Source organism: Passer montanus, unplaced genomic scaffold, assembly GCF_014805655.1.
Source record: "Passer montanus isolate IOZ18808 unplaced genomic scaffold, ASM1480565v1 scaffold24, whole genome shotgun sequence".
Lineage (NCBI taxonomy): Eukaryota > Metazoa > Chordata > Aves > Passeriformes > Passeridae > Passer > Passer montanus.
Genome location: NW_024367037.1, coordinates 1,387,130 through 1,414,811, shown reverse-complemented (window position 1 = coordinate 1,414,811; position 27,682 = coordinate 1,387,130). Strand labels below are relative to the sequence as shown.

The following is a 27,682-nucleotide window of genomic DNA, read 5'->3' as shown; positions in this document are numbered from 1 at the left end:
GATCAGATGAAAGATGCTTACTTTCCTTTGTCTCATCTTGCCTCCCTTATACTTGTAAAGGACATTTTCCCATCTCTGTAACAGCTCCAGCCTTCAGCTCCTTCCTAAGCATTCCCATAGTTATTGATTTCTATCTCTAGCTGCATGCCAGTATTACACATAAAAACTTACCAGTAAAAGAGAACCATAAGACACTGAATAGAAAACCTGCAGCAGAAGTTAATTAGGAAAAATTCAGAGGGCGATCTAAGGAATTTCAACATACTTATGTTTTTACTTCTTGCTTCTTCACGGTCTGTAATAGCCACTTACAAAATTCTTCATTCAGACCCTAGAAAAATCCTATGCATGGTTCTCAAGGAGATTTACTAAGTGCATGCTTGAAGTTTGGAAAGGCAGAGTCACAACTGTATGTTGCCTTTGAATGCTTCAGCCCTTCCTGAATGCTGAGTATATGAATAATAAATAGATTTGCATATAATTTGAAACTTTTAAAATGTGCTTTTTTATTTTGAAGTGTTTTCTTTCTACTTTTCCTCTTTCTACTCTCTCAGTAAAGCTAGGAGCTCCTTGGAAATGCCAAACCCTCCTTTAGGCATGCTTATTATGCTCTTTAAGACAGCTTTAATTCTTATTTTAGAAAAGTACAGGGAAGTAACCAAAAATGGGCTGCCATGAGTGCAACCTCACCGCTGTTCAAAGTGCTTAAGCCACCAACACGATCTGAAGTGTAGCTCATTCTTGAAGCATTTTTTGCCATTGCTCATTCTGTTTAGAAAAGCAGAGGGATATGTACAGAAATTAATGTGCAGCCAACATTTGTAGAAAAATTAGAGAATCTGCCATGCCTTGATTTATTGTCCAGTGTCACGGATTGACATAATCCAGGACTCTGTTTAAACAGAGTCTAGAGCAAGACATAAGCATCTATTTCAGAAATAAAACAATAATTCCCTAAAATTTACCCTCTTCTCTTATTTCATCCCTATAAAGTCCAAAAGAGAATGCCAAACAGGAAAAAGAAAAACAATATGAGCGTGCGTTACCTGGCTAGTATTGCTTATCTAAACGCAATTTCCCCATGGACTCTCTCAGTCTTCAACCTGAGTGCTTGTGCTATTTTGAAAAATTATTATCTTTTAATGAAAAAGAGCCAAAGCACTACAGTCATGCAACGGGAAATCCCACTGTGCAGGTGTTTATAAACAAAAAGACCATTTTGGCACTGAAGGCTTTATGACTGTTCCCATTGTTCTAATTCATTGAACACTTAAACTTTATTATGCAGCTGGCTTTATAGAGCTTCTGACTCATCACTGCTCTTCTTACTTCTTGGCAACCATTTAAAGAGTAAAGTTTGACCCTTAGTCACATGTGGGAAAACAAGGACCTGCAGAGTGAGTGTCTGAAAATAATGTGTTACCAGAAGTCCAGGGACAAACCATTAGGGCTCAGCACTGAGAAGCAGCAGGCACTGTTAGAGCAGCTGCTCTAAAGAAATAAGATGAAGATATAAAGCAAAGATAAGCCCAGAGGCACATTCTAGGGCTGATGGGCACCTGCAGGAATGGAAGACAACAGTGATGGCAAGAGAAGAAACCAAAGATGGGAAGACAAATTAAAAAAGAAGTGGTTAAAAAAAGGGCTGAAGACAGTGCAGAGCAGAAGCAGCCGTGAAGCTGTGTGAGTGATCTGAGCAAAAGTGATGGAAAAGCAGATGCAACATGGTTGAGGCTGAGAGGAACCAAATTCTGATGGAGGTAAGCACAGCCCCTCTCAAAGGATGCAAAGGATCTTGGTGATAACTGGACCATACTGAAAAGATGTATCAGATTTCTGAACCTAAAGTAGTTCTGGAAGAGAGTGATGGAAAGAGTGCAAAAGGACTTGTGATGTATCAAATCTATTATATCTTTAGATCTAGCAGATCTGAGAAGTATTGAGCCATGCCACCACGATCTCCAAAGCAGCTATCATGACAAGAAAGAATGGAATGGGTGCTTTTGAACTCCTCAATTTTTCAGAAAACTATCTGATCAAAAGTACCAAGAACTATGCCACTGCAGTCAAGGCAAATCTCAAGCCCAAGCTCAAAATGAGCCATTCTGCCCCATTGTCAGCCTCTTCTTTCCAGGGTGTAGAGTAGGATTAAAAAAGAATGAACAGCTCTGCCTCCTAGTGACTCATAAGAAAGTAATCCAAACTCTTTGTTTCCTGAAATGCTCTTTCCTGCTTATAATTTCTACTGTGGTAGTGCCTCAAAGTGTTACCTTACTGTAATAAAGATTACAAATCATACGCTACTGATTCATACGGGAGAGAAGAACACACCTGAAGTACGTGTGACAAGGTCACCAAAACAGAATGTGGCAGGAACTGCAGATTTAACAGCTGTATAGTCAGAAGTTTGTAAGACAGCAAAGCTCTTCATTCTCTAAGTTAGACTGAGTGTTGAATTCAAATCCATTTTACAACCACAGTTTAGAAGCCCTAGCAAGGTTTTATCTGCTACTTATAATTTGATTTACATAGCAAATGTGTGCTGAAGATTACTGAAAAGGTTTCTCGCATTGATAACCTTAGTGAAAATAATATCGAGGGAACAAACCAGAATTTTACAATGCAGACTCACATGGCTGATAGAATTTCTTTTAATGTACTTAACCAAAGTAAAGCTTGGCAGTACTCCCCTGCCAGAATAAAACTTGATCGCATGAAAGCTGCCCACGTAGCTGAATAGATGGAAATCTTTCATACTGGTTAAATAATATATGCAGCTTCATGCAGAGCAATAAAGTGACTATCATCAGAATTTCATATTGACAATGGAGAAAAAAAGAAGTAATGGGCCTCATTTATTCCTAGTATAGTTTTATTATCTACAGTAAGGTTACAGCTTACAATATAGTTTGGAGGTTTCGGTATGTCAGCTTTAGTTTGACTTCTCCTTTTCCGACTATCTGGGCTTTGATTTGATAACCCATTATAATTTCGTGTACTCAAAAGGATAGCCTTACAGGTCCTGAGGTCCAAGTGGTAAAGTAACATCAGGAACTATCGAGTCAGGGGGATCTTTGTATTGGCTTTGAGTTCACATAATGCTGTTAGCACTGTGCTCTTTATTAGATCAGGCAGTTCAGATTAAGTTTATTCACATTCAACCTTCACAAAAGTTGAGTGGGGAGACTCACAACACACAGAGGCTTTGTCTCTGAATAAAATACTCTGTGAAGAAAAATGCACCCTCCTACCTTATTAAGCTAAGTGCCATACACAGAATAACAAAACTATAATAAGATAAGCTTTAGTATGCCAACTGGTGGGTGCCCACAAAAATGAAACTAGATATTTCAGCTGGTACCTGATAGACTATCAGCCATTCATGTCTTCCCAGTAAACACTAAAAGATCTCTGAAAGGAAGAATTTCCCACATGAAAATTTTGTCTTTTGAAAAAAGTAGTGCTTTGGTTTTGATACTTAACTTCTTTTATTTCATTGCCACAAGCCTCTCCAGCTTCATAGAGTGTCTGTTATCCTAGGCAAGAATTCAGACAAAAGGCACATGACAAGATTGATGTCTGAAAGGATCATGAATACTGGCAAAATGTTCATTTCAGAATGTCCCCATTTTCATCATGGGGAAAATGGAAGATAATCTTGAATTTCTGCATGTGGTGAAGATAAAATTAGGGATCTCTGCTTCCAAGCAAGCAGTGAAGGAAAAACAATCACAACATCTTGCATGCACATGGCTGGTGTCTGGCTGGCTCTAAAAGAATAGGATGTACTGCAGCCAGGATTTACAAACACATTGGCATATACCCCCCTTCTGATTTTTCCACAAAACAGAAACAATACAAAGCGGCATCACAAGCTCTTGTACAGTGCCTGTTATGTTAATGCTTGAATACCCCTCAATCCTTCTCTCTAAACACTTGCCATCTGCACTAACCCCATCTTGGTGGCATATACGTGGGATATTCCAGGAGTGCACACAGTGCTGAAATAAGGGTTCTTTGGATAACAGCTGTGCTACACAGCTCCCTCTGAGTCTGATCACAGCTGTAAATGCATTCAAGTGGAGAAGGATGCCTTAGTTCAAGGTTTAGCTCCTCTGGTGTAATCTTTGGTATAGATGTCCCTGTAGTTTCATGGTTTATTTTGTCTTGCATTAACACGTAAGCCAGTAGCCATAAAAAGATATATAACAACGGAACCAGTAACATAAAACTAGTTGTCATTTGGCTTCATGAAACTAAATAAAGCGTGATCAAACAGTTATGAAAGAATCACAGTCAGAGACAGCAAAGCCCAGAGTCATCAACTGAAACACATCTGAATAATTTTTGGATTGCATTGCATTGTAGCAGGTGAGGATCTATTACACAGATTTATTGGTTCACATTTACCCTGATATAACTCAGTTAAAACAAATGGTGGAACAAAAGGAATAGCTTTAATATATTATGTACTAAAATTTTTTATAGCCTTGCTGAGTGAATAAATTATGATAGATAGGTTTTGTTTTCTGCTATGGCACTTATTTTCTGCATTGTATATTTGTATTCATAGCAAACACACTGAATGTGTTTTAAGAGAAAGCAATCATAGAGTTGCACACTAAGTTATATATCCAGTGTGAAAATTAAAACAAAAACAAACATATCCCAAAGGATAAAAATGTTTAGTCATGATCTTATAAGCAAAAGAAACAAATTGACCAATGTTTCTAAACAGACAATATGATCTCCTGCAGTATTCCCACAGATTTATTCTGTGGGATTAAAGTGCTGAGGTTTAAGATATTACATTCTTGGACATCCACCCTCCTAGCAATTACTGTCTTCACAGCAAGGACAGCAGAAACAGCATGCAAAAAAAGGCAATGGCTCTCTGGATACTGGAGTTCACAAGTTCAGTGAATTAGTTTAAACTGCACTCAGTCTTTTGGATTTAGCTGCAGCATTTAACCAGCTCTCAGCAGGATGCTGAGGAGAACAGAATTCCCTTTTGCCACTCCAACACGAACCTGCCGATCTCTCTCAGCTCAGGCTGCGGACACCTGGAAGCAGTAATGTCCTTACTGCTGTAGCTTAATCCAGCTCAGGCCATCCCTCTGAAGCCTAAGCTCTGTGATAACTTACCCAGAAGAAGAATAAAGGGGTTTACAACACATTTATATTGTTTGCTCTCACAGTACATACAGATGAATTTTAACAGTCTCCAACACAAAAAAAAGTTTAAGCATCCAAATTTAGAGGGTTCATAGAGCTTAGACAAGGTGAGACACTCTGAAGCATCCCTCGGGCAATAACATTTTGCAGAGATTAGATAAGGAATCTTAATACTTCTCTGCTCTCCTTACCAAGGAATAAATCTCAAGAAAGTAGTGGCAAGATTTTTCTTTACCACAGGCCACTGGGATCTTGCACCAATCCAACATTCAACATGTTAGCAGAAATCGATATTTTGATTTGAAGCCAAATCCTATACCCAAATAAAGTAATCTGGCTCACTGCTTTGCTGCACTACAGAGAAGCCCACCCCTTGTGGCTCCATAAAGTGAGAGACAATAAGAGAGTCCCTTTCACTTTTACAGGAAGAAAAGTAGGGACACAGCTATGGTTATGTTCACTGATGTAGTTTATCATGGGGTGTCCTATAGTATTGCATGACCATGTGACTTTTATTGCACAGGGCAGACAAATTCTAGCTGTTAAAATATGATTTCAAAAGTATTACTAATTAAGCAGGTAATGAGAATTTGCTCAGAGCAATTCTCCTTTGCCACAGCTAAGAATTGAACCCCTCCTGCTTTCAGTCCGGTCGAGAGAGGAATGATAGATTTTTTTCTTAAAGTGAATTTAATAGTTCATTGCACTAGATTAAAAAAAACTCAGACAATATCATCAGTAGTACTGTGTTTTCATATGTAAAACTTTGTGCTCAGATAACCCACACACCTCTAAAAGCCCTACTCCTTAAAATACATTGTTGCACCCTGGGATAACTCAAACAAAATACAAGGTAAGGAAGGTGAAGGTGGGGGAGAGGGAACAGACAATGGAGGGACTCCGAGGAAAATTTTTCTTCCTTTTTTTCCTCACACACATATACAACTCACTCTGCTGTTGGATGACATTCTGCTTTTCAAGCAGATAACCTGCAGGTTAGACACATACAAATACAGGTTATTATTGTTTGAGCTGCAGTATACTCAGGAACGGACTTGCACCCTAGTGTGCTGACTGGATTACTAACAGAATTTATTTTTTTGAAAATGTTTCACTCCCAGTAGACCTTCACAGTTTTGTAAAATTACAGAAAGGTCAAGTCTTGATGGTAAATTGAACCCAACTCTTTTCTGGTTTCAAGTCACTTGGAGTATTTTATATTACACCCTTGGGTTCTCTGTAGTTTCTTTCAGTCACAAAAGCATTTGGCAATCTCATTATAAACAGCTCAGAAAAATTCAAAATGCAGGAGCATAAATTACTTTAGATACTCTCAACCTTTAGAGAGAGAAGGAAGAAGAGGGGAGAAAGAGGTAACATGAATGTGAAATGGGGGACAAAGTAAAAGGACTAGCAACACTTTACTCCCAAATGTTTTTCAGGCATCCAAGTAAGAAGGAAAGAATAAAAGAGACTTTCTCAAGAAGTTCAGCCTCTGAGAAATCAAATGGAAGCCATGATAGCTATGGAAATCATCTTGGGCAAAATTTGCCACCTTACCTATAGGTGCAAGGAATAGGTCCAAGATAGGTTGGACTGCTGCATCTAAGCCTGTGTTCATCTTACTCCCGGTGAATGGTACATGCTAAACTTCTCAGTACGTATGCCCTCTATGCAATATGTTCCTGAGAGATGCACAGGAAGGCATCTTCTTGAGGAAGTTCTCAAAGATGAGACTGCGATGCAGAGGAAGAGATAATGAACAGGATTTTTTCCCCAGAAAACATAAAAATGCTCAAAAGGCATGAATAACAAATTCTGACACTCCCAGATGCCAGGATTAGATTGATATAGGGAAGTGATCACTTCATTTTTTAATATTTATATTCTCTGGTTTTGATACAGCTGAGATCAAGCTATTGAAATACCACCAGCCTTCACATATATCCTCCATAAAACTGATTTCATAAATCCTATCTTGTATTTAAAAAGCAGTCTTACTAATGAGTCCCTCTTGAAGTAGGAGTCCATTTTGGAGTAAATTGCAAAAGTAACAGATAGCTGTCACTAAATGAAGAATTTTCAACACAAAAAGGCAGACAAATGAAGAATAATTGCTCCCAGAGGCACAGAGAGATGAAGAATGGACTACCATTGGATAAAGTTTTGGAAAAACATGGGTCTTGGTGAGTCATGCTTTTCTCATTCCATGGCCAAAATAGCATATCTTATTTTTCTTATAATCAGATAAGTAAGCAAACCAGCTTCTTTTAATCACCTTTGCTTACAAGGTAAATGCTCATCTAGAAGTTGCCATCTCATTCCGTCTCCCTACATCCCATATCTGAGCAGTGGTAAGTATGAAAAGTCACAGAATCACAGAATTTTCTGGATTGGAAAGGATCTAATTCCAACCCCCTTGCCTGTAGCACGTTCTCTCCTTATCTCCCTTTTTTTCATTTATCTTATTGAGGTACATTTCTCTGAGGAATGCCAAACAATGTGTTTTGTAGCTTTTGAACAAAAGTAATAGTGACCTGTCTTTGCTATAACCTCAGAGTTACAAGTGACACTGGCCACCATAATACAGAAGAAAGATGCATGAATGTTGCCCCATCTTGGCTACTTTTGATATTTGAATGTTGAAGATGCTACCAGAGATGATCCAGTTCACATATGTTAGTGAAACAGAGATAGTAATAATATTTCAAAGCAAGTTCCAAACCCAGAAAAGTGAGGGAAACCAATCTGATACAATGCACTGGAGTCTCTCTCTCCTGTGGCTCTGGATGCCGCAGGAGCAGCAGTTCATTACCAGTACCTTTTTACACCATAGCAGGAAAGCCTACAGAAGATGATCACAAAGGAAGGATAAATTTTTTTTACAACTGTAAACCAAAGCATAAAGACATGGCATAAAAATATGTTGCTAAACCACTCAGAAATCTTGGTTTGCACACACAGAGCATATCTGAGATTAGCAGCCTCTCCCTGGATTTCTTATGGAGATCAAAGACTTGTAAGTCAAAACACAGAGCTTTGAAACACAGGTTGGTGGATGTGATGACTTGGTACTTCAAATTCAGGCCAGGAACCTTGACCTTGGCCCACCTGATCTGCAGGTATGGATACCTTCTCTTAAACTCTGGTGATGGTATCAGGTCCTTTGGATCCAAACAGCAGAGGCAGAGTACACACACACAGAGATGCACATGCAGTGGGTGTTTGGACAATGATTTACAAGTGACTGATGAGCAGCACTCATGTAGTTAGAAAACTATCTTGTGACTACTACCTGCTTTAGGTGCCTCACGTGAGAGACCACTGGCTGAGTTAAGAGAAGCAGCGATTACTCAGCTAGCAGCAGGAAAAGTGGGAAGGAAAGGAAAGAGCATAGTAGTTATAGTATATAGTAGCTATACTATAACTACTTCATTGAGAACATGAAGAGCTTGGGCAGGGGACTTTCAGATTATGCTATGCTGGCCTTTTTTGGATAAGTGACAACTCTGAGTGTCATTACTTTTCCCAAGAGCAATAGGAAAACATCTCACCAATATTTGCACAGTTACAAAATAGGTTAGGCTTGGCTGTGGTCTAACAGTCAGCACCAATGTATGTAGCACAGTTGTTGTGCACTAGATTGCTTCAGCACTCAGCTGATAATTTGTCAAATGGGACCTCAGATGTGAGGTCAGTCTGGAAACGAGGATGCTCAAACTTCACTGCTGTAAAAATTTTAAGGTTTTGCTTCCTATCTCTCCTCCCCTGCTACTTTCATCTGCTGTTCCACAGCCAGTCCCAAGAGTCTTCTCCTTTCCTTGGACTCTGTCTGTCTGCCTTCCCTTTGCTGGGTGAATTTCCTAACAGATCAGAGAAACAAAGCATTTCTGGGAAAGGCTGACCAGGCACTAGAGCTGGCCCAAGGTACTGAACAGAGCTGTGTTACCAGGACAGCCAGGGAAGAGGTACAATGGGAAGAGCTACAATGACATCCTTTCTCAGTGGCTGTGGGAAGTTGTTAGATCAGTTCAAGCTTATTTCTGTTCATACCTTCAAATACACTCCCATTACAATGTAGGGGTTTGACTTTGACTTGTCTCACTGAGTTGACCCCATTTGAGGGTTCCAGAGCAGGTGATGCCTAGTTTTAAGCAGGTGGAAAAAGGTCAGGAGAGGGCTAGTAATCCATCTGTCTGGGCATGAATTTAACATGCACTATAAAGAAAGGTACCTTAATTCTAGCAGGGACTAGAGATACATGCAGAGCTAATGGGATAAATTCAGACTACAGATGTACATGTGTACATCTGACTGATCAAGAAGTGGAGGAAAGAGGTGAAAGAATAAAGGGAAATAGCAAAGAGAAAAGCATTACAACAGCATACATAAATACACACAAAGGGGAAAGTGGAAAGAACATCTGAAAACAAACCTTTGTGTATCATGAAGTTTTTCCCAGCAAAGTAAACTTTCACGTGCTAATGCCCTGCCCTCCTTTTCCCCATACCAGCACCCACAGTGTGATGAGCCTGAACAGTGACGGATCCAGCTGAATAGTGAGGCAACCATCTCCTTTAGTTTCAGCTGGATCCCTCCCTGAATCTAACTGACCACATGGTAGTGTGACCAGCAATGGAATTAGTGCAGTGGCAGCTTGTACTTAGATGAGTTCAGAGCACCAACCACTCTGCTACCCAGCACAACACTGCAACACATTCACAGCACCAAGCTGTGCCCTCTGTCCTGGGACTCCATAGGGCAGGGGTTTGAGTCCAGGAGAGCTGGCCACTTATGGAGTAGTGGCTCCCTGTCTTGTTACCACTTGCTACTGCCTCATTAAGAGATAAGGAGAAAGTTGCATTTAATTGTTTTGCTTTTCATTTTCATTCAGAACAAACTGTTTTAATTAGGAAACTGAAGTCAAAGGATGAAATGGAAAGCAGTACATAGGCATGGTGTGCTTACACAGCTGTCTACTCTAGGAAATAAGAAGAAAACTGATGTCCTCCAGAATCTTATCATCTTCTACTTACCTACATGTCAATAACTGAATCCCTTTAAGGCCACAGAGACTTGGAATAAGCAAGGCTAGAGAAAAAAAAAAAAGAAAAAAGTATGCAAATATAAAAGGCTAACATTTTATTGGTTTTGTGAAACAGGTCTTAAATAAGTACCTTTTACAAGACTTACTGCAATCTTTAATGACTAGTTAAGGGAGATACTGTTCTTGCAAGGGGTATTTTGAGAGACAGGTAGTTACAGTATACAGGAGATATCTGAGCCACTAGTCCAGAACTATGGACTGAAGCACACCATCTCCCTTCATGTAAAACACAGCTTCAGCATCTGGTTCCTGATGGCAGCTCATTTACAGAGCAGTAGCTCTGATGTCATATTTACAACATTAACAGGTAGCAAGCTGTTAAAATGTAGAATTAGAATAAATGTGGCTGATACCTAAGGATTATTTCTCAGATGAAATACAAGGCAGAAATATTCATGTTTCAGTAATTACAGTGACATTGTATGAATAGCTTTCCTCAATTAATTACATACATTCTGAACCAAATAAAGCCTTAATGTGGCTGATGACAGCAGAGCTGAATATGGTCTTTTTTTGCCTAAGGAATAATGGTTCTGTTCACATACTTGGCACTTCTGAAAGGAAGATGAATTTTGGCAAGCAGATCTGTTTTCCTTAACAGATGTTTCAAAATATGGTAATGAGGTGTGGGCTTCCTAGGCTGTCAGCTGGAATTCAGTAAGCAGGAAACAGGACAAAATGGATCTGACGCCATTAGTCTTTTCCCTTTAAACCTTTAAAGACTATGTTAGATTTTATATTAATTTTACAAAACACTGCTTGCAATGAATTATGTAATAGTATATGCACCTCTGCTAATGCAATTTACTCTGAACCTTTCCTTCACTAATTCATAACTGTGTGTGACAGACATCATGCCAATTTGAAGAGTTTCACAGTGGCTCTGGCACCCAGAATACTACCCACAAAGAAAGAAAAAAAAAACCCTAAAAAATCAGAAGCACATTTTCTGTGACATATTCAAACTCCAGTTTGAAAAATGTAACACATTTAGATAGCAAACAAAATTCATACTGAACTCTAATCTTAAGTAATTTCTTAAATACAGCTTTATCTTCATGCTGATGAAAGCTGTACTAATGAAGGACCAGCTAGAATTACATGTCTAGCAGAGAGATGAAAGAGAATTACTCTCTTCATTAAAAGCTGAATCACGTTTAAATTTTCCACTTGCAGTAGTTGACAAACTCTGCTTTCCTGCATTTTTCTAGAATAACTCTCATGTGCATCCCAGTACAAAGAAGCAAAATGTATCGTGAGGGATATGTTAAATGCGCACATACATACAAAATAAACAGTTGAGAGACACATCAAAACTTTCAGCTTCCAGCATTATTACTAATGTGAATAACAAATTTGTGTGCCAGATATTATATGTTGGGCATCATGAAGACTGGTCTTTGGTTAGGAGTTAAAATACCCTACACCAAATCCTGACAACACAGAAAGAATTGCACTAGTAATTTGTAGTCAATGTGCCTTGTTAGAAAGCCAACAATATTGGTAGCTGTATCAATAACATTATCACTGGCAGAACTCATGGCTTTGCCAGTCACTAGGGCTACAAGATGATTCTTCTTACAAAGCCCTGAAAAACAGGGAAAATAAATAACTGGGTTGTTATTTCCTGACAGTCTGGATTTCCCGTACACGATCACATCACCCAATTTCAGACACAACTGTTCAGACATTTCCATGAAACAAGTTAAAGAGCCCAATGTTCTGCAATTTCAGAACGATTCAGGTGATTGTTCCCTGAGAAATTGCAGCATTTCATGCACTGAAAGAGTAAGTTGCAATTTGGAAGATTGGTGGGTAAGGTTTTGTGTCAGAAATATGCTCCCTATTCTTATGCAAATTTTCCCAAAGTTGGCCAAACTATGAAAATGGGAACTACTGTTACGAAAATGCTTATGCACTTACAGGAGGTTTCTCAGAGCTGGATAAAATGCCTGGAGCTCTTGTTCTTGCTAGGAAAGTTCCATTCTTTCCCTGCCCTGCAGAACTCAGACTGCTTCACCAGGGAGAGAGAGAGGGATAAACTTCCTTCATCCCCTTGGGCTGCAGCAATGCAGGACAGTGTAATTGAGGACACCAACTCTACCTCTTCTTCTCCAACACTCAGCACACAGAAGCTGGTGGACTTAAATATGGGTAATGAAGAAAATTTAATGTTGTTGGAGGTTTATTTGAATCTCATTATAAAACTTGGGCTCTTCACGACAAACTTTCAGGTAGCCGTTTTTATGGTGCCTGGAGGGTGTTACTGATCTTATATTGGAAATAAACAAGTGAACATTAGAGAATCAAAGCAGCCTTCCCCAAATGCCAGTTGTGTTGCACAGTAGAAAGTGAATCCAAGTTACTGATTTTTTCTACTTTTCTGCTAGCCTGATGAGAGACTGGTGTAGGAGGAAAACAGTGACTGGGGCTTAGGAAAAGACTAGGACTAATATCTCTGATAGCCTTTGTCTAGTTAATTCCCACTTGTAAAGTGAAAATATTTTTTCTTCACTATCTTTAGGATCTATTGTGAAGAAAAATCCACTGAAGAATTTGAGGTCATCAGATGAAAACTATATAAATAAGTAAAACATGTTCTAGCAGACATGTGAGTTCTATGATGAATATGACTTCAGTGGAGAAGTGTTTATTTATATGCTAAAACGAAATATTTTGCTTTCCTTTTGCTTTTTTACTGACTCTATAAAAGCAAGTGTATGTGCACATGTATACTTAAAGACAGAGGGGGATAACATGTATAATAAATTTAATTATAATAAAAAATCAAAACTTTGATGTCAAGCCAGTCGTTTCCCTCAGTCTCCCGTGAATCAATTCCTTCCACTCCCCACAGAGTTATACTTGCCCTTTTAAGAAGAATTTGAAAGACAGTGGCAAAACAGGTTTGTTTTTTCTTCTGCTGCTTGTATAAAAAGCAGTAAAATGAAGTTTCATTATCATAAACAATACACAATAGCCATTTTCTGTTGAGGCATTCCTGTATTGACCCAGAACAAGTAAGTAAGCAAGCTTATGTCTTAAGTTTGCTGTGTACAATAAATAATGGATAACTGTAAAATACACTGATATATGCCTCATAAGCAGGTCTTTATTTTCTCTGAGTGCTTTAAAAACTGTTATGTTAGTACTAATGGCAGAGCTTATATATAGTAAACTGTTTTTACATCAGTCTTTGCCAAATGTTCATACCTCACAGCCACTCTCTTTTTCAGACCATGTTAAATTGTTAATCCCTACCCGGTTTTGGATAGATAATTTTCCATGCACAAGACCTCAAGCAAGCACAAGGCATCACCTACAATGACATCAAAACAGAGCATTGGGAGACTAAACCAGCACTCATTTAGATTCTACCACATATGCAGGGGTCCTTCTCAAGCAAGAAAGTTCTTAGAAAAAGTGTCTCATATTTCAGAGGGAATAAAAATATGCTTTCTGGACCTCATAGTCCACCATCTCCTACTTTCATCACAACATTTACATTGAGCAGAACTGCAAAGCCTTCATGAAGAAACCAGAAGAAAACTGGGTTTTTGTCACCTCCTTACACAGCGGTCAATTCACTAAAAAAACTTGTTCACATTTCACAGTTACCTAACATTAAAAATAAAAAGAAATAAAAAGCCCCCTGACTTGAACAATTTCAACAGTTACCATCACAAGACAAACCACAGCAGGACTTGCTTAAGCCCTAAAATCAAGAAATGCTGAGGGCATTAATAATTTACACCGGTGTCACCTTTTGTTTGCTATCCCCCATCCATATTTTACACATTCATCAACCCTGTTTTGCTTCAGTGGCAGCTGCAAGTTCATGAAAGCACTGGAACCAGCTGACCCTGTGGTTCAAAGGCATTCCTTTTTACAGGTGTTTTACAGCCATTTGGGTATTTCACTTACGCTGCTGCACTCACCTCTTCACCATCGTGAGGCTTTCAGTCCAAACATTTACTTTCACATGCACTCACCTCGAGCTTCCCAGCCATACTCTTTCCTTGACCATTTTAGTAATAATTAATTAAAAAAAACTCTCAGGAGTTTCTTGCACTTGATGATCTCTGATATCTGAGAGACAACTGGCAGCTTGTTCCATGCGGCTCTAGCTATCACAGAGCAGCCTCCTGGTGCCTAGCTCAGTGCAGAGTAGGAATGAAACCCAGATTATTTAGAAAAAGCATTTGATTTCCATCACCAGTGCCACATCACAAACAAACATCTTGAATTCAGTTTTGTGGATTAATGAACAAGGACTCATAAAAGTTTTACTACCTTGCACATGGTTTTAGACAAAAGACCTGTTTGCCTCTGCCTGTCCTTAGCCTTTCTGCACACCATCACAGGTCCCTGCTGTGTAAAGCAGCAGTCTTCAGTGCTCTGTACCCCAAGGGGTGTCACAGAGATGTAGTTCTTGTCATTCTTTCTCCAGCTGAAAGTGAGATACGATCCCTGTATTAGCACCCTACCCTTGCATACAGGCACCTTGCACCACTAAAAGTGGTGCTCTGACAACACCTGCCAGAGGCAGTGCCATGTTATTGCAAATTCCAGCTAACTGCCAGTGCCATTCCAGGGCCACAATTTCCATGCTATCACACAGATTTGGTAACAGCCATAGCAGTCAGCATCTGGTCTGCAGGTCTGTCTACTCAGTGCCTTTATGTCATAGTACAGCACTACCACTTCCATTTTCCTAGAGAAGGATGAACACCCTGACTCCATGCCCTCTTCTAAAAATTCACTCCCTTCCTCCAGGTGAATTTTGATTTTTTTGGCAGCTCTCAGGGACATATTTAACACCCGTTGTCACTTCCTTTTGGTTCAGTGGCAAGTATGACCTAGTATTTTTTGTCTTATATATAGTGTGTGCCATGCAAGTGCACACAACCCAGACTTTAATATCACAAGGCAAACAACTGTAATTCTCAGGGTCACATACTCATTGTTTCCCATAGCAAACAGAAACCATGCCCATTCCACAGCTGAATTTGGCAAAAGAGTTAATCATGGCAGCACAGTAGATATGGAGACTTCTGCCATCATTCTGAAATCTAAATTTTAAAACATGATTTAAAGTTAACTGTTTTGTTGTTCTCATCCACAGCTCCGTTAAAGACTTCCTTGCTTGCCACCATAAAAATTAGATGGAGTTCAGTCAGATAATTCATTTCTGATTTCATTGGTGCATTGTAGCAACCAGATTTTCATACAGAAAGAATATTTATTTAAATTGCTACTTTATTCTTGTATGCAGGACAGAAAGAAAGAATTGGAAGCTCAGTTTCCAAGTTTGGCACTGCAGGCCAAGAGGCAACTGAGGTGCAGGGTGAAATGGGAGCAAACTTACAGTCTTTATTTAGAGTTAGAATTCTTGCTGTGTACAATAAGATCTGACATAGGTATGCGTCACTACTTATTGTCAGTGATAAGCTGCTTTGCTTTTTATTTTTATTTTCATATCAATTAAAGATTTAGTTTCAAGTAACTTGACTCTGAAATGCATTAAAAAGCATTAAAAACATGCTGACAACACTTTCCAGCAGTGCATTAAATAACATCTGACACATGCTTTTCATTAACTTATTATCTCCCCAGCACAAAGAAGTCCCCAGTTCAGAAACAGTTTTTCTTGATTTAGATAATAATAATATAATAGGCATAGAATTCAATATTTGTTCATTTGAAAAAGTGGTGCCAAAGACACGTGTCTGTATCTGGAGCTGACAATGACAAGACTGTGATCATTCTCATTTCTTAAGAAAGATCAGCCAAGAACAGTTTTCTTCCAAATTCTGTTTCATCCAGCTACACTTCACCCATACTGCCAAACGTTACTCAGCCAAGGAGATATTGGAAACAGGTCCAACGAATAATTAAAAAACTTTTGGTTGTAATCAAAGATTTAAAAACACAGAATGCACATTCTCATTCATTACAAGCAAAAAAATAGAAACAGGAAAACAAAAATAATATAAAGCAACTTTTTTTTTTTGGTTGGTTTAAAATTTAAACAAATGTGGCAACCAATACACTGTTAATCTGTTTGCAGAAATATTTGTGTGGCTCTTGCCCTTGTTCATGATAGGGCAAGTTATCTACTTTGATTTCAAAGGAGTGAGAAATTGCATCACAAAGAAACAATACGAGAGACAGTTTGAGATAGGTTCTTGCCCTAGCATGGAGCATCCCAGATGCCTCCAGGTGATCACTGCAAGAGAAAATAATTGTAATTTTGAATTTTATTTCAAATTCTCAGCAAAGCTAGTAGAAAGCACACTTTTAATTTGCACTTGGCATAGCTTGTACCATTGAAGAATCACACTGAAGCCCTGTGTTCTATTTATTGATTTTCAAGAGTTCAGATTTTTGTTCTAGTCTGAATTGAAATGCCGAATTAGATATTGTATTGCCAAAAGCTAATCAAAAGAGGAATCACCTAACCAGTTCACTTGCTAGCTATATATGTTTAATGAAAAGAACAAGGGAAAAAACCTGTTGGTTGGGGGTCTTTTTTTGATGACACTACACAAAAGAGAAACTAACTCCTAAAGAGAATTTTCTTAACTAGATTTATTCTACAGATTAATTTTTTTTAGGTGAAGTGACACAAAAATGGGTAGCAAAAATTAAAATTGAAATTTAAGCTTATGGTTGCCCAGTACCTATTTAAGTCCCCTCAATTCACAACTGGCCTGATTCAGTATCCTCAGCCTTTGATTGATTAAAAGGGTCCAGAAATCTTCTCATTGCGCAGTCATTCTTCCATGGTCTCCTAATGTGATTCTTAGTAGAGATACTTTCCTGAACCGAACAGAATGAAAAGCGGCCATAAGAAAAGCAAATTTTAAGGAATATTGCTTCCTGTCATTAATGGTGTGGTAGTAGGATTGCTCAGAAATGAAAAGTTCTTATCAGGGCTTGAACTCAAAGAAAAGAAGAGGATGAGTGTGTTTGATCAGCACAGCAGAGGAGCAGCAAGTCCTCGCTGGGTTCCTCTAGAGGTAGAATTGCCTGTCAGCTGAATGACACGTTGCATGTTCATCCAGTCATGCCCACCAGGTTGCACCAGGAAAGAGCTTTCATTGTCCTTTCCAAATCCAGGCCCATGAACACCGTGCCAATCAGAGCACATAAATCACTGTCTTGAGTAAAACTGACCCAATTCCACAGTTCTTGTTCTCTGAAGCACTCTCATTGACCTTGTTATTGCATTGAAACCCTAATTTTTCCATGATAGACACAAAATGAAAATAGTAAGAATTTAGCTCAGATGAAAGGGGGGAAATCCTGTGAAATAGTGACTGGACTTATGACCAGCACAGAAATTTGTTAATAAGCAACAAGCTAAATGCATGACCTTCTGTGTCTTTCGAAGATATATAAACACACACATGCTGATGAAATATAAGAGCCCTACTCTGTAATCTTAATTCAGTTTTCAGCCTATAACAACCTGTAGTCCTCAATATCTTATTTTTTTGTAACAAGTGTACAGTCAAATATGAGAAAATAATGCATTTTGAAGACTTAGATTCAGCAAGAAAGTCAGGAGTGACAATGTTCTCAGCAAGAAGGAATCACAGTCATTACATGGTGAACGCATTTGTCATCCTGACTCTAGCTACACTTAATTACTTGTATCTTTATGGGATGGTCCAGAAATATCCCATCTCATCCAAACTACTGACATTTTCTCAGAGTGAGTCTGTATTATTACTATATGAGAAATATAAAAAAAAAAGAGAAGCATTGCTGTTATAGGATGTTACTTGTGGTATGGGTTCATTATATCTCATGGTCTGTTAATTCAAGTGACTCTTCATATATTTAAAAATAAGAAGAGACATAATCTGAAGCTATATTCAAATTGCTGTATTTTGAGTTGAACTAACCAATAAGCAGAATTTCTTTTCAGTAACAACACAAGGTTTTGAGATAGAAGCCAATCCCACATCATTTTAATTGAAAGAATTGAGCTGCCATAACTCACTTCGGAAACATCAAGGTGTGGTTATTTTTCCTCTTTCTATCACAAATGGGATGGGAGTGGTGGGGTATGTTCCTTGAGCTTTATTTGCAGCATCAGCCTCATTACATGGTTGAGACAACAGGAAGATGGCAAAGCTCACATATAGCCAGCAGTAGCCAAAGATTTGTTACAGAGCACTTAAAAAAATTTCCAGCCAACAGGGTATTGCTAAAGCTTACAGACAATTGTTTTAGCCAATCACTAAGCACACATACGCCTGCTTCACACGATGCTTGCTTGTCTTTTTCTATTACCAGTACACAATACTCCATTATTAAGCTTAAAACCTTCTACTATCTTGCTAAGCATATTTTCCTGCAGTCTTAAGGTCTATCTTAGCCAAGCCTAAAACATTAGCTATTGTTTAATGTCCTTGCTTGCTGTACCATTGTAACTTTTTCTACTTTCAGACTTTGCAGTTGCAGCTAGTTCTACATTTCTCTGCTCTTTCTAAGGCCTGCTTTTCCTGGCTTTCTGGAAATCCTTTTTCCTTTACTATTTCCCACAGCAAGGTATTGTCCAAACTTGAAGGCAAAGGTGCAAATGGCAATGATCAAGAAAAATAACATAATGAAAATACTTCCAGGTTTCAAACTGTCTAATCTGAAATGAATATGAAGTTTCATGAATATAGGCATGATAAGGTAGTCTAAAAATTTTTAGCTGATTTATACCTAATAGAAAACTGAGACCTGAGGATTACTACTTTGTGAACATGAAGTTAAAATGCTCTATAAATTTAAATAGAATGTGAGTTTCAAAACTGAGTAAGACATGTTTGAGTTTATATCTTTCCCAATAATATATTTACTGGCTGTTTTATCTTGCAAACCTGAATGCACAGCTTAGGAGAAGTTAAAAAAAAAAGCAATTTTAGAGCAAAGGCAAATTATTCTCTGTTCATTTATTTTAGTTACATAAGACCAAACAAGACTTAACTCCTGGACTTTGACTGAAGTATTTACATGGATCATCTTACAAGCAGAATTTGATACTCCATTACTTTAAAGACTATTCCTAGAAGTGATGTATGAGAATGTTCATTAAAACAGAATCCATTATACATTTTTTTTATGAGCAGGAGAAAAATAGTGATATCTCAAGTAATATGCACTTTAAATTAGATACATTAAGATTTATTAGATTGCTTCAAAAATGTAAACATCAGTAAATACCTAGGAAGTGCTGCAGTCATACAGGCCAAACCATTTGAGCCAGGTGAGCAGTGCTGTGCTGATTGGACAAGTCACTGCCTTAGAATCATGAGTCCCAAAGGGATTACAGTATTGATGAGAAAAACCTGTGCAAGCAGCTATGCTTCAGTGCCTTCAGAGTTTTATGATCTTTTATAAGGATCCATGTTTGGGATTCTCACACTGCAGCTGTGCAAAGCCCCCAGCCCCTGGAGAGGCAGTCTGGATTCCAGATGAGAGCCATGGTACGACCTGAGCCATTGAGCTCTGCCAAATGCTTCAGCCAGAGGGAGGCTCATCCCAGAGCTCAATTCTCAAGCTTTGCCTCCAATTAATTTATGGCAAACCCCCCTGGGACATTTGTGTCATTTATCATAGACCACTGGAAGTCCCCAGGGCTCTGGTTTAAACCACCTCTTCAAACATACCCCCTGTGTTTTTCTCCTTCCATTTTGCCCACTCTTCACTAGGCACAAACAGATTTTACCACAAATCCTTGGAGGACAGTCTTCACCAAACCACTCATTTATATGTTCCATTCATCTAGGAACCACAAATGTTTGGTCCTGCATGTAAGAAAACCACAAACTTTCATGGTTCATGCTGCACCTCACAATATCTATGAAATTAATCCAGAGGGGAAAGCTGGGAGCCGTTTGCAAGATCCTTAGCAGCACAGATGCCACTGCTGGAGCTTGCTGTGCTCCTGGCATGAGAAACCCCAAAACAGTCTACAAATACCACTTCTGTGGTTGCTCCACAACAGCTGCCATATAACTTTGAGGAACTCTAGGAGGACACTTCTGTCAGCCCATTCCTCTGAATGGGAATAGCTTTAGTAAAAAAAGGGTAGGAAATCACATTGGACTGTACAAGCATCCATCAGCATTAAGCTTTGCAATCAGTGGCACAGTACATTGGAGAGAAATACTGGTGAGGGAGAGAAAGCAGGTGACATTTGCATTACGTTTTCTCTAAAAATAACCATAAACCCTGGAGCTATTAAACTCCACAGAGAGATAAATAGCTTTATGAAGAATGAGCAAGAGTTGAGTCTTTAGGGCAGGACAGATGTTAAATAACCTCCTGGGTAATATTTCTGGCATTATTTGTGCTCATTCTAGAGGTCCAGTCTCAAGAATAACTTTATAGCTCCCCGATTTTCCCCCAGTCTTACACTGTCCCTTTTATTTTCATAAAATTATCAGCTACCACTATGCAGAGCTTGAAGAAGGACTCTCACAAGGCTGTCAGCATCATCTTATAACCATCCAGAAAATCAGTTATATGGGGTGTCACAGGGTGCTTCAAAAGAAACTGGAACTAGACTTGGAGTAAAGTATACTGAAGACATTATTTTCCAATGATGATGCAATTATTTGTCTCAAAAACTAAGACTTTGGTTAACAAAAGGTAATTACCACAGATAAAATACATGAACAGATGTTAAATTATCTGTGATACATACCAGGATCTTACTCTTTTCTATGTAAAGCTATACTCCCCCCTTGTAAGTCTGTCACCGTGGAATTTGCTTTGGCCGATTCAGCAAAAGGACTTTAGTGACAACAGCAACAATTAATAATGGGGAACTGCCAAACGACTGGAAGCAAAGCCTGAACACCCATGCTTGCTAACTGTTAATCAAAGTCTGCTGCAGCATGCTCTGAAATTGAGCTGCCATCTGCCATGCTTAAGGACAAGAGTCAGGAAGCAGAAGCTATATTTTTTTTCCAAACATTTCTGACCACACACACAGGTAGGAGAGACAGGGAAAGAAATGAAATGTGATGAAGTGCTGACACAACACAGACAAAGCCCTGGCCTTGAGATGAATGCCTTCATGCCTGCAGGAGAGCAGAAAATGACCTTCTGGCTTTGTTTCCTATCCAGCTCTTTGAGGAAACCTACAGGGCAGAGCACTTGTGTAGAGGGAGTGCAGTGTTTGCACAGCACCTCAGAGAATTCCTGATTCCCTGGTCCATAGATCTTCAGGAGTCCAGCACTGTAATATTGATTTCTCATTGCTGTTTTAATTCTGCTACCTGTCTTCTCTCTCCTGAACTCTAAGAAATCCTAAGCATGTTTAACTGTGACTACTCCAAAGACCTTTGTGAGAGGGTGAAGGTAAATGATAAAGTCATTGAAAAGATCAGACATGAAAAATGTCTTCTGCCAAACTAACTGACAGCTTGAGACAGTGAACATCATATAAGAAAAAAAGATGCAGTAACAGATAGAGTATAATTTAAAAGTCTTTCTGTGACAACTGTTCTAATATTAAAAGTATATGAAGAATAATGAAGATGATCCTGCTCAATGATACCTTTGAGAGAAAGGAATGACTAGACACATGAAGATAACTGTTATTTCCCTTCTGTATACCTCTTCCTCTTTGCCTTTGTCTGGATCATAGACTGAATGTGACCACTGAGGAATATTAGAGCATAAAATGGCTTAACTGCCAGGGCCTTTCTGATGATGATATCTCATTTAAATCAACACTTGAGCCCAAGTCTATGTTTTCAATTATATGTGTTTAAGAAAGTAGTTACAGGCTTCCTTTTAAAAATTCTGTTTAAGTTTCTGGTTCTGTGCATCTAAGATACAGACAAAATTATACCTTTCCTGCAAACAGGCTATAAATTGTAGGCAGATTTTCATAACTATCAGAATTCTGTAAAATTGCACTGAGGTGTTGTTACGTGCACAGGTAACTCAGTCATGTTATAGGTAAAATCATAAACACGTAGGGGCCATATATGTTGAAGGAGGTATTGAAAAAATGAAGCTATTAGAGGATGAGGTTCTGTCAGGCAGAAATAGGATTTTATTCTACCTTTGCTTAAATCTTGGCCTACTAAAATATAGAAAAAGATAAAACTAAAGCATAAAACATCTTGCCAAATACACTCCTTATTGCATACTCATTTGTATATTTTACATAGCTAAAGGACCATGCTGCCAAAATCCTGTCCATTCTTCTGACTTCATTAGTGATTTAATGGAAGATACTAACCCTGCCTGGACATCTTGCATTGCTCATTTGTGCCACAAGCATACTGCTTACTTGTTTAAAAAAACCCATAAAATTCTTAAGACCAAATGCAGCAGCCACCCCAAATTTAAATATTTTGGTATTTTGAATAGTTTTAAATATTTTGTTTCCTAGTTTCTGAGCTTGCTTCAGACTTGGGGACTAATATAATAATAAATAGAGATAATGAGCATATTCATCCATAGAGAAAGGCCACACACATCCTGTGTTCAGAGCAGAAAATATCTCTCGTCCTGTCACTGCCCAGGCAGCACAAGGAGAAGAGCACCTGGGAACAAGGAGTACTATGAAGCTGAGCAGTTCAGAGAGATCAGAAGGATGTGTAGAACCAATGAAAATAACTTTTACACCAACCATTGTGTTTTGCTATCTTTCTTTGATCTAGTTGTGCTTTGCTGCAAAAATATCTGAGAGACAGTGAGCCTCAGGCAGTTACCCAAATGGGAATCCACTGGAGGGACAGTCCCAGCTGATGAAGTGCTACACCACACACAGCACATGCTCCCTTTTGCCTCAAAGAAGTATCAGAAAGGAAATATGAATTAATGAGGGTGGAGAAAGCATACAGAAGATATTAACAGTTAAGTGCTTGCTTAACTGCTCCTAATTGATCAGGTTCTGAGGACCAGGGAAGTGAAGTAGGACCATGGCAGGACAGCTGCTTGAATCATCAGCCTTTCCCTATTCCTGGGCATGTATGGCATCTTCCAGCTGCCACTTCTGTGTGAGCAACAAGCATCAGCATCTTTATTCTGCTTAATCTGTGAGCAGCTTTCAGTCAAATGAAAAATAGCACTAATTACAGGTATTAATGTAACAACATTTATTTGAGAATCTCCAATGGTAGGAAGTGGTGAGGGATGAAGTAAAGTATGTGACACATCATCATTCTCACCCCTTCTATGTGCTTGCATTTCAGTACTTTTAAAATTAATTTTAAAATTAAAAATTACCAGTCATATCACAAGGGAGTTTCAGCCATATACTGTGTTTGGGAAACTAAAATTAATGAAGACAGCAAGACCCATTCAAGTATATGTCTCTTAATACAGAAAGGATAGTTGAAGATGCTTTTATCACTTCTTTTCTTATTTATGAGGCCATCTGCAGCCATTCAGTTCACCTAAGCCTGGTCACAGCTGAGAGCCCCTTTTTTATTGTTGTTTGTGCTGTGTCTGACATGGAACCCGACTCTTAAAAAAAACCAAGACATGAAATGCTCTACTTGCCCACAGCTGCACCTTCTTTATCCCCAGTAACTGTGTGATTGTTTGATGTTAATGTGATCAAGGCCCGTAGGAGGTTGCTTGTTACCACCCTTATAAAAAGCAAAGAAGCTTCTCCTGTACAGACAATTCATATTGATGGGTTGACAAAACTAGCATACTTACACTGATTTTTGTCAGTTGTTGCAATTTTTCTGGGCCTTTTGTCATTTACATATATTTCAACAGCAGGAAGTCTGGCTGAATAAAATACCCGAGGAATGTATTTTAGAGACATATTAAAGTATATGAGAGCACATTTTTATAAATCAAGATCTAAGTCAATCTTCATTTTAGTCTCACATCTTTCACAAACACCCAAGCAATCCACAGTCTCTGTGAATCTCTCTTTCCCCACACCTCATTAGGTCAGGCCTGAACATTCCATCTGTGCATATAAAAGCTGCCACTCCCCAAAGCTGGAAGGATTTGTATCTTTTTCCATCTGTTTTGTGAGAGGTCACTCCTTGGAGAACATGGAAAGAAGGGTAATTGCTGAACCATGACAGCCACCACAGGTAGGGCACCTCTAATGTTCTGAGGACAACACATCTCAGGTTACTGTAGCTGTTGTTGCTTATTTCAAAGTTGCATTTACAGCCCCCATCTGCAGCTGAGGATCTCATTTCCATCATCAGCTCCAAACAGGACAATAATTAATAGTCAACCACAAGCTGTGTAATCATAAAATAGTAAGTTTTAAATGTGGCTTTGAACCTCCAAAATGAAGCAAGGCCATATTTCCCCACTTTCCCCTGCCATCATGAAGACTATCAAGTTTCTTCTATTGGCTTCTCACAAGAACTATAGATTTAAGGAAAAACTACACCTACATGTCTTGCAGTAAACCCTCCTAGAATCAGCAGATTTAATCACTAAAAGTTTGTGTATGAGTAATGAACAAGTCATGCTGTGTCACTGTGGCTACACAAATAGACAACATTGTGCAAAAAAACATGTTGAGTGTTCTAAATGGTGCACTAGATACACAGATATGGTGAATTGAAGAAAAACCAGCAGTAACCCTTCATCTGCATAAGTGCCCAGCACTACTAAGGCTCTTCTTTCTGAAGAGCCACAACATTTCTACAGCTTCTAGAGGGGATCTCGTGTCTGCTGGAGTCATTTCTCTGACTAGACACATAATTTTTTCAGGATCAATAAAGACAAATGCTAGCTTAGGTAAGACTTTTCATACAGAAATTCCCTTTTAATACTGCTGGTTTTCTTTTTTTTCCAACAGGCTTCTTGAATACTCCAGCAAGTGGCACCCTGTCATCTTTCCCTGCCATCTGAAAGTAGAGATTTCAGGCTGGACATGGACAAATTCACTGTGCTACTGTCTAAAACATGATTTTGTCCTAAGGAAAATTACACTGGGCGAGAGATCACAACATATGATGACATTTATCTCCTGGAATCTTCTAGATGTATTTATAAAATTTAAGGCTGAAGAACTAATGCAAAATATCAGATCTAATTTAGAAAGTTCAATGTCTAAAATGCTATTTTTACTGTTTCTCAGATGTTCTGTATCTCAAGTGCATTCAGAGAGAATGGTTTTTGCTAATGCTATCTCCTAACTGAAGTTACTAATGTCAATCCAAATGATCATCATTTTACATTTAAACTATTAATCACAAATAACAAAGCAGGACCTTCTGCTTGATTTACTAGATCAGCAACTCCAGACATGTCCTTGCAATAAAGTATGAGCAGAAGAAGCTTGTCCTTGCAAACTGCATTCAGACATCTTGTTTTGTGTCAGAGTTGGTAAAATAAGACATATGAGTAAAGTATTTATGCAACCTATCCTCTATTCTCTCCAGATGAAGCATACAGGTTCCTTTTCATGTCTACTCTGGAATAAATGAACTTCTACCAAGTCCATGTAACATTATTCCACAAGGTATTGCTTTTTGAAGTTCTTGAGTTTCATCCTGAGTTACGTCTACCCACAACCCCAAACAACTATATTTTAAATCTGAAGCCGTATTCTTCCAAATTTGCACCAAGAGAAAACAGCAGATAAAATTCATGAATGTATTTTATGTCCCCGTATTCTTTTGTTGATCTGTTTTTCACTTCAGAAATTGTCTTCAGGTCAATAAGCAAGCATCTTGTGGGAAAAGATCTGCATCTCATAAATAAAATAAGAATCTGGTTCCATGCCTGTATGGATGGAACTTTCCTCCTCATATAATCCAAATATTAATATAACCCACCATGGGCAGTCAATAAGTATATGGAGGTGCTAACACCCTTGCATTTTTCTTGCTAAGCAAAGACCTGTGTGTTCTAGAGGAAAGGGGTTTTGGATGCTGGTGGTCAATCATCAGATTCTGAGCATGACAGAAATTAAAGTTTGAGGTTAGTCAATGAGTGTTCCTGAACAGTACAGTCAGTGTACGTAGTGGTTACTCTTTATAATCCCCATATTTTCTTTTTAAATTTTTATCTCATATTTTGCTGGCTGCTGGAGCAACCGGTAGCCAGAAAGCAAACAATTACCCTCCAGGAGATGAAGACCCAACATACTAAAAGGATTAATTGAATCAGTTGTAATTTCAAGTGTTTCAGTCTGTTTTGTACCAAAGTATACGTCAATATATGTAGCTTATACTTCACCATACCTTTTTTCCCCCCAGTGGTCTCTCTGTCCTCTCAATAATATCTATTCTGTAGTCAAGCAGGTCACAGTACTTTCATACTGAATCAATTTCACTAGCCCTCTTCTTCAATTAGCAGCTAGTGCTTTAAAATATATTAGTGTTTTAAAAAGTGTTTGGTTTTATCTTGCAGCTCTCCTTTTTAAAAACACCTTTCCTCTGCAATTTCTACCTGCACCTGCAGGTGATAACTTTGCTTCATTACCAGACAAACAAATTTAGGCATTAATCCCACAGGAAGTACCATAAAATTGGTTTCAGCCTGCCTTTAAATTTCCTTGCTATTTACCTCAGCTAAATCCATGAACCAATCTCCAGCTTTGCAGCGTTGCTTCCTCAACTCATGTATTAATGATATGTCAAAATCTAAAGCTCCCTGAAGAAAAGAGGTTGCCATGGGATACTGAGCGCTTAAGAGCAAAGTGTAGAAAGATGTATCCTGCTAAGAAAGGCTCCAAAGACCTTGCTGTGTCAGGCAGTATTGCTTTTTATCTCTTTAGATGAAACAAAATCACTGCTTTGGGAGGCACTGGGCATCTGTCAACCCTGATTGCACCATCACACTGACCATCTCAACAGGACTGTAGGAATCCATTAGTTGAATGGAAAGACCTCCAGTTCCTCAAAAGCTCCGACTCTGCTGCGTGGTATTGGGGTTGCTCTCTGGAAACACAGACAAAGAATTTTTCCTCAACAGTACCTGTCTGTAATTACCCTCTTCCCTCTTAGCTTTTTAAACAATTCCAAAACCATATGCAAAGAATTTGTGTGCTACAGATTAGTCATGCTTACGAGGGACAAAAGGAGAATAAAGAGTGAACAATTTGGGTGGGGCTAGCTAGCCAGTGGTAAAGATGAATTTTGAAAAAGATGAGAAAAAGAAGAGGTGAAGACTAGAAGATGTGATTGCTGAAGCATAATTTTCAAGAGAGAGCATAGCTTCTGTAAGAAGTGTGTGCCTCCTGAGAAGGATAGAAGTCTGAGTTTTCTGAAGGGCTAACAAGAGTGAATGCATTTATGACAAGTTCTCTGTGTGCATCAAAGACCTTGGTCACTGATGTACTTAGCACCATGGAATCATAGATTTGTCAAGGCAGGAAGAGACCTTTAAGATCATCAAGTCCAACTTTCACCCAGCACTATCACTGTAACCCCTAAATTACTA

At 38.7% G+C, this 27,682-nt stretch overlaps 1 protein-coding gene and 1 long non-coding RNA gene across 11 annotated transcripts in view; one reads left to right on the top strand and one right to left on the bottom strand.

Moving 5' to 3' along the window:
* Nucleotides 1-27,682, bottom strand: part of LOC120502967 (poly(rC)-binding protein 3-like) — a 500,985-nt gene that overhangs the window by 212,551 nt on the left and 260,752 nt on the right. Inside the window, exon 4 of one of the 10 annotated variants that reach the window (XM_039711002.1) lies at nucleotides 10,212-10,266. The exons of the other annotated variants lie outside the window; for them this stretch is intronic. The gene's annotated coding sequence lies outside the window, so the exon portion shown is untranslated. The remainder of the gene's footprint in view (nucleotides 1-10,211; nucleotides 10,267-27,682) is intronic. 10 annotated transcript variants of the gene reach the window in all.
* On the top strand, nucleotides 1,458-25,919 carry LOC120502969. Its single transcript, XR_005627622.1, has 3 exons — nucleotides 1,458-1,760; nucleotides 7,271-7,361; nucleotides 25,092-25,919. It is a non-coding gene; the product is annotated as an uncharacterized LOC120502969 (long non-coding RNA).